Source organism: Gavialis gangeticus, unplaced genomic scaffold (assembly GCF_001723915.1).
Source record: "Gavialis gangeticus isolate Ggan-Ray unplaced genomic scaffold, GavGan_comp1, whole genome shotgun sequence".
Taxonomy (NCBI): domain Eukaryota; kingdom Metazoa; phylum Chordata; order Crocodylia; family Gavialidae; genus Gavialis; species Gavialis gangeticus.
Window position 1 is genome coordinate 34,899,601 of NW_017729028.1, and position 265 is coordinate 34,899,865.

A 265-nucleotide genomic window follows, 5' to 3' on the forward strand; every position below is an offset into this window, starting at 1 on the left:
GGTAGTTGAAGTCACCCATGACAACCATAGTCCTGGAGCATGCGGCCTCAGTCAGTTCCCAGGAGAAATCCTGGTCAAGCTCAGGACTTTGGGTGGGAGGTCTGTAGTAGACTCCCACCGTTGTGTCCCCTGTGCTGTGTTCCCCATGGATTTTAACCCAGAGGCTCTCCAGTTGTCCACCCTGTTCACTAACATCAGCTTGCAGGGATGCTTAGCTTTCCTTAACATAAAGAGCTACATCCCCCGCCCCTTTTATCTGCTCAGT